We start from the raw sequence: 7044 nt of genomic DNA on the forward strand, positions 1-7044 counted from the left end.
CGTAATCAAAACACTGTCCTGATCAGAAGAAAGTGCACTTTGCGCCCCATGCACTCAATGCAGTCAAACCACTCTCCTGACGAGAACACAGTGGACATTGCGCTCTATGCACTGACGCAGACAAAACACTTTCTTGATCAGAAGACAGTGGACTTTGCACCCCATGCACTTATGCAATCAAAACACTCTAATGACCAGAATATAGTGCACTTTGCGTCTCATGCGCTCACGTAATCCAAACAATCTCCTGACCAGACGACAGAGCACTTTGCGCCTCATGCACTCGCTTAATCAAAACACTCTCCTGTTCAGAAAACAGTGGACTTTGCGCCTTATGCACTCATGCTGCCAAAACACTCTCCTGACCAGAACACAGTCATCATTACGCCCCATAAACTCGCGCAGTCAAAACACTCTCATGACCAGAAGACGGTGTTCATTACGCCCAATCCGTCATGCAATTAGAGAAACTGGGTCTTATGCCGGCTAGGAGTAACCTAGATATGCATATTACTGATACTGCTATGTAAACGCATTTCTTCCATAAATTATACCAACGGGTGTTATGTGACCTAGGCCTATATTTGGAGGCATTTATCAAACCTAAAACGACCATACAAATGCATCTCGCTGAGATGAAGTTACACGTGATAATGCATCGAGCGCCATGATTATGCATTGTGTTTCCTGACGTGCATAACGTTTCATGATAATGCGAGGTGATTCAACTGTTATGACCATAGCTTAGCTAGGAGTCTTCGCCGAATAAAATACGCCTAGTGCAGTTACAGTTTAAGGGCTCTCTGATTTCTAATTTTCTGTTTTGTACTACATTGTAAAATGTTTAAGATAAATAAATTTAGGAGCATAAAATAAGGTGACGAACAACTCCTAAGCCTTTGCCATCCAAGTAAAATCATGTAATCATTTTTTTAATAATAATAAGTGACTCTTACGCATTTCCATTATATTTATTTTATTAAATTATTCTATCGATTTTAAACGTTGTTGATAATAAAATGTAACTTAAATAAAGTGAATAATTAAGTAGAATACAATGAGATTCAGTTGGCCATCTCAGTATTAGATGGCGCCAGGAATTTTGCCAATGCGGTGTAAACGTCTGTCATTGATTCGGTCATTCTGAACACCTTACAGAATTCCTCTCGGTGTCATTACAGAAGAATTCGGTCATTCTGAACACCTTACAGAATTCCTGTCGGTGTCATTACAGAAGAAAACTCTTTTGTTCATTCATCACAGTTGATTCTTTGACACGCTCACTTGAAAATTGTTATCTTTTCAATGTGAGAAGATGTAGAAAAATAAAAATAAAAATGAATTTATATTCCCTGACGTAAGGTTATTTACATTTTCAGCTATACTTCGGCAGCCAAATATGCATGAGGAATGTATTTTATGTCTTTGTAAAACAAAATCCACAATATCTTAGACAGAGTTGATCCACGTGACAACGTCATGTCACTTATAGCGGCGCTCCAGTCATTCAGTGTAGAACATCTGCTATACCGGAACTGTTACACTCTACAAGGCCTCGATGAAAACATTCCAGGAATTTTCTTCCACACCCGATTTTGGCGGGGAGAATTTGGCACACTTCTGTCTGGAGATGTTTCCGTTTCCAAAGCAAATGTCCAAATATGAGCAAAACGGGTTTTGCATGAGAGCAGAACTAAGCGACCGGGGATAGCCGGTAAAATCCACGGGCGCTGTGTACGTGCTGTCAACTCAGCGACCAGTTCGTCCTGCGGCACTCTCACACACTCCGCGGTCTAACTCAAAACACATGGGCCATATACAGTCAGCTCCACGTTGCTTATAATATACAATACTAATACACATTACTTATAATTTGACGACAAATGTGGTTTACATTATGATCTGTCGTAATCACTGGTGTAACTGATATACCAGCATCTGCGAACAGACATGGATAATGGCATATTTTTCGAAGCGTTACCATTTATGCAATGTCTCCTTCTACACTGGGCTACTCGAGTTTCTATCATATTTCATTAGTGTATATGGATGCCGATGGAAACAAATTGCGCCAACCCGCCACTCAAAACACACTCTCTCCATTTTGGCAGACCTGTACCACTTCTGGTACGAATACGACCGTAGACACACGCTTTTGAAGAGTAACCTTTATTAAGATCGTTCTTTGTCATTTACTTGAGGGTACATGCATACAAAGATGATTGACTAGCTTTAAATAATATGGCAGATATGGCAAATTATGGCAAAGAAATACACCCACCTTCGGTGGCTTTGCGGAAAAATACAGATTTTCCAGTTGTTATCTTACCTAGCCTTGTACTTGAAAAAAGACGATGACGACTTCCTGTCACAGCGACAAGACTTTTAGATGTGACACTTTTAATTATTCTTACTATATAATAGCCATATGCAGATCTGTGACGATTATAATCAACGGTGGAAGTTACATACATTGCTTCAAACACTGGGGGGAGCGGGGGGGGGGGGGGGTGCTCCGTGGCCACCTGAGAAAGTCATGCAGCAAAATGCGGATGGTCGTGGGTTTCCCCCGGGCTTCCTCCCACCATAATGCTGGTCGCCGTCGTATATCTGAAATATTCTTGAGTACGGCGTAAAACATAAATCAAATAAATAAATAAATCAAACACTGGTGTGTCAAAGATACTCCCTCAAACGCCTTAGTTTTAAATATCGCATATTTTACGGCACCCTGTAATAAGTATAACTTTCTTGTGCCACTGCCAGCAATCTCTGGCGCACTGCTTCATCGTTGTGTCTGCATGTACTTTGCCTTGGACACGTACGGGTAACTGCATCCCACTGAATATAATCGCAGGGGTCTGTGATTGGACAGGAAAACAAACAAACTTGCCGCGTTACCCATTCTATCATTAGCAATTAGTACAGATCAATAAAGTCATCCATGAATCAATCAATTAACCAGTCAGTCAGTTAATTACTCAATAAAGTATTAAACGGATGCGCCCACAAGGCAAAACTGGAGTAAAGTCACTTTTGGGAACCTTTATTCTTTATACTTCAAGTATTTAAACAAACATAGCGCATGATGTTAAAATATTGAAACTGTATGAGAACGATGCAATAGAATGTACAAAAATAGAAGAAACCAAAAAAGAAGAAGAACCAAAATCAAAATAAGCAATCCCCCCCTCCCCCCAAAAATGAACAACTGTGCAATAAATGTTAATTTCTGTTGCAAAGTATTTATTTACGCTCTACATAGCAAACGGTATGCCGAAAAGAAACTCTTGAAATAACTGAATGTCACAAAATACACTTAGAAACACCACGCAATAGTAGTACAACTCTTGAAGTAAGTAATAATAATTACAATTTAAAAGCAGTGTACACTTGCGAGATGTTTATTGAGGATGGTTTTGGTAGTGCAGATCACGGATCTACGACAATGATGTGAATGGTGGAAGGGCCGCTACTCTGGACTGCAAGGGACCTAACCCCTGATACCTCCGCCCATCTCTGCTTTTGCTAGGTCCTGAAAAAGCATCGAAATGAGTTACAGTTCTCAATTCGATACGTTTTAAGCGTATACGTTTGAGCTAAAATGCACTCTACAGTCAATTAAGCTTGTGCATGTACAAATAAGTTAAAATCAGTATATTTCACTCATAATTAGCCACTAAGGCGCAAGTGCATTGATCAAAACTGGTATACAATATTAATATAAGGCCTAATTTTATTAACACTGTTATTATTGTTAATAAGATCAGTAGTGTATCGGTTAAGTAATGAAAGGCAGCTGCTAAAATCCGTTCAGGGAGTCATACTATCCTGTTCATACTGTCCGAGCTCTTCGCAGCAGAGGCTCTTCACGGACGGAAATATCATTTCCATTCCATATGTACTTACAAATCCACTTACTGTTCTACTTATCTCCCTAGACACTAATCAATCCACTTAATGTTCTACTTATTTCATTATGCACTAATCAATTCACTTACTGTTCTATTTATCTCACTAGACACTAATCAATTAACTTACTGTTCTACTTAACTCACTAGGCACTAATCAATCCACTTACTGTTCTACTTATCTTACTAGGCACTAATCAATCCACTTACTATTCTATTTATTTCACTATGCACTTATCAATCCACTTACTGTTCTACTTTTTTCACTATACACTAATCAACTCAGTCACTGTTCTATTCATCACACTAGGCACTAATCAATCCACTTACTGTTCTATTTATCTCACTATGCACTAATCAATCCACTTACTGTTCTACTTATCTCACTAGGCACTACTCAATCCACTTACTATTCTATTTATTTCACTATGCACTAATCAATCCACTTACTGTTCTACTTATCGCACTAGGCACTAACAAATCCACTTACTTGCATTTACACTTGCCGCTCACACATTTCCCTCTCCATGTATTTTCCCAGACGTAGCAGTACATACTGCAGATGTGACCAGAACAACCTCCCAAAGGAGTCTGACCTGTACTGGCTGAAAGGAACAGCAACATCCATATTGAGAGTCCTGCCCAACTTCGGTGTTTAGTTCGAGAAATCGTTCCAATGGATGACGAAGTATTAAGAGACCGCTTAAGTGTCACACAGTCCATACATGACCCACAGCCTAAGCAGCGAGTTAAAATCCAGTTTAAACATATTAAAGTTCTCAGGTTCCAATTCAGATTATAGATCACATCAACGCTACCCAAAGATAATCCCAACGAGTTTTTGGCACTTATAAATAACATTCCCATAAGTGTACTAACTAGAGGTCTGCCTACAACTGTAAGTACACAGGGTAACTTACCTGCTTCAACGACCATCTGGGGATTCAGATCTATACCTAAAATGAAAACAATACTGGCTTCAGCAGAGTATGTATTTGCATTATATTATAAAACGTGGCGTTGAAACAACTGATTACATTTATCTTATAAATAATAGTATGAAGGAGAAAGAGCAAGGACACGTCGCTTCCTGTCCGAAGCATTGCAGACTGCTCTCACTGGCCATTTTTTGTTGCGCCTCTGATTATGTCGCATGACTTAGTAAGTGCGTGGCGAATGCTTGTTCTGTCACATTAACTTTAAAGGTTTCAAGGTTAAGAAAACCAGGGGTTTTTGTAGCTATAGTATGTATGAAAACTAGATACATCGATTGGCTTTGAAGTGTACCATGCCCACTATTTACTGTAGTTTACAGATGTTTATATAGATCTTTCAAACGAAGGAAGAATGAGTGAACACCACGTATATACCTTTATATGATCTATAAAGTCAATCTGTTATAAATATTCCAAAACATTATCTGCGAGAACGTTGACATTACAAGGTTCAAATCTCATGTCTAATTCAGGCGACCAGTAATGAGGCTTTGACAATTAAGTTTCTGCAATATTGTTCTATCATGTTGATCAAAACCGTGTATATTTAAACCAACTCTGGCGTGTTTATGATGAAAGACATTAGCACAGAGTATATCACCGGCCCTAAGATATATTGCTGTTCTTGCATTATTGGATACTTAAAATATCTAGCGATATCTTAAGTTATATTAGAAAATACTAAGTAAAATGATTATTATTATGTTCGGGAATTTTACACATATGGGTGAGGGAATATAGGTACTGCGGCTTTACAACACCAATGGGGTTTTCCCGGGCTGTGATCAGTTTCCTCCGTCCATAAACCTGACATCTTTCGTACATGTGAAATAGTTTTGATACGGCATTACACTCCAACATATATAAGTATTTAAATTGCTCATGTAGGCCTGTAATATTAACCCAAAGTAAACAAAGTAACAAACAAATAACATTGATAGACAATTGCATTAAATCCCACCTGTTTGGTAGGTAATGTTGATGTAACGGTACAGCAAATAAGGCATGGAAAGGTGATAAATAAGAGAAGAAAGTTTTTTTTTCATGACGTATAAAGAGATGTATGGTAACTTACTTGTGAATAGGGAGATCACCATCAATGCAGAAACAAGCGAGGAACGCATCTTCTCTGCAGCTAGGTGGCTAGTGTATATAAAGACAGGAAGTCCCGAACACAGTTGGTCGGATCGAGTGCCTCTCAGTTCTGATCGCCACAGAGGGAATGACGGGTGAGTTATACACTTTGATCTCGCCCGTAAACTGTAAGCTGGTGGTGTGTTTAGAATGGGCAGATTCCGTTTAGGAATGTTTGCGGTAAATTACTTTTATATTTGCTTACGCGACCAAGTTAAACGCATGTCTATAAATTACCTGTAGCGAACGAAAGGTACACTAATTATCTCATTAGTTTAATTGTCTAGTGTGTTTACCTGAGATAGGCGAGATAATACCGGGGTGTTCCAAGCACCAAGTTTCAGGATAAATGATTAGAAGCCATTCAGTGTGCACTCCATTATTTAACTTTCCAAATATAGCCTCTAAGCGTGGGCTGAGAGGATGGGACACTAACATACCTGTGGGACAGAGTCCGAGCAATCAGGATCATTTAGTAGCTTTCTGTCTCAGTATGCGTAGAAGCTTTCTGCCACAGTATGTGTCAATGTTTACCTGAATGTTAAAGATGCATTTATATTTCATATGGCAATTGTAGGCCTGTCGATATATTTGGAGAATTTTTAAAACTGGTTTGCAATTTATACACTTCACTTCGATTAACGCAAAGTTTGCAGTTACGTTCATCGTAAGTAGATCATTATTAATCAATACCCCCAAAAATCAATGCCATAAAAACTATAAAATTCCCAAAATGTTTTGTATCTGAAGAAGTTTCCCTTCCTTATTCTAAATACAAACCTATTCCACTAACATGATCAGTACAAGTAAGTGTTTACAAAAACAATGACTGACTAATTTTGTTAAAACCGCGAGTCCGCGGGGTCGGAAGATCGCGGTCAAAAATGGACATTCAGCCATGACGGAAGTTAAACTGTCTGAAAAGTGCCTAAAGATTTGCTCGTTGTTGTTGTGTGGTGGAATAATTTGACAGAAAACTAGGTGGATCGACATATGGGTCTTAC

General features: G+C 38.8%; 1 long non-coding RNA gene across 1 annotated transcript; it reads right to left on the reverse strand.

The window, feature by feature from the left end:
• Nucleotides 1-3225: 3225 nt before the first annotated feature.
• Nucleotides 3226-6114, reverse strand: LOC135469170 (uncharacterized). The gene is made up of 4 exons (XR_010444295.1): nucleotides 5982-6114; nucleotides 4832-4867; nucleotides 4402-4516; nucleotides 3226-3535 (listed from the first exon to the last, which is right to left on the reverse strand). It is a non-coding gene; the product is annotated as an uncharacterized LOC135469170 (long non-coding RNA).
• Nucleotides 6115-7044: the final 930 nt, after the last annotated feature.

This window comes from Liolophura sinensis, chromosome 6 (assembly GCF_032854445.1).
Source record: "Liolophura sinensis isolate JHLJ2023 chromosome 6, CUHK_Ljap_v2, whole genome shotgun sequence".
Taxonomy (NCBI): domain Eukaryota; kingdom Metazoa; phylum Mollusca; class Polyplacophora; order Chitonida; family Chitonidae; genus Liolophura; species Liolophura sinensis.